Consider the following 370-nt stretch of genomic DNA (forward strand, 5'->3'; position numbering starts at 1 on the left):
GCGACCCCAGCCCCACGGTTCTGCGAACCCGCGCGCTGACCTAGGGCCCGGCCGGCCCGTGGCCCGGTAAGTTCCGGACTAAACTTGGCGGGGGGGCGGGGGCCAGGGTCCGGGCCGCGAAAGCGCGGTAGAGACTGGAGCGGCAGGGGTCGTATGGACCGGGCAGGGTACGGGGGGTCGTGGAGGGACCCTCGCGTGAGCGTGGAAAAGTGAGGGCGAGCGAGTTGTACTCCTTGTATTCTGGGAGCGTGTTCCTGGCGCTATCCTGGAAAGTTCCGCGCTCCGACGCCGCCCGTGCACGTGGGGGCCGGGACGGGCGGGGGTCTGGGAAAGTCGCGGCGTCGCCTCTGTACGTCCTGCGCTTCCTCCC

At 70.5% G+C, this 370-nt stretch overlaps 1 protein-coding gene across 7 annotated transcripts in view; it reads left to right on the forward strand.

The window, feature by feature from the left end:
• The window catches only part of GATAD2A (GATA zinc finger domain containing 2A), an 87,710-nt gene that overhangs the window by 12,420 nt on the left and 74,920 nt on the right, over positions 1-370 (forward strand). For 2 of the 7 annotated variants that reach the window (XM_006904346.3, XM_015586871.2), the window contains exon 1: positions 1-66. The exons of 4 other annotated variants lie outside the window; for them this stretch is intronic. The gene's annotated coding sequence lies outside the window, so the exon portion shown is untranslated. The remainder of the gene's footprint in view (positions 67-370) is intronic. One more of the 7 variants, XM_006904348.3, reaches the window with a different exon arrangement.

Source organism: Pteropus alecto, unplaced genomic scaffold (assembly GCF_000325575.1).
Source record: "Pteropus alecto unplaced genomic scaffold, ASM32557v1 scaffold160, whole genome shotgun sequence".
In the NCBI taxonomy this organism is placed as follows: Eukaryota; Metazoa; Chordata; class Mammalia; order Chiroptera; family Pteropodidae; genus Pteropus; species Pteropus alecto.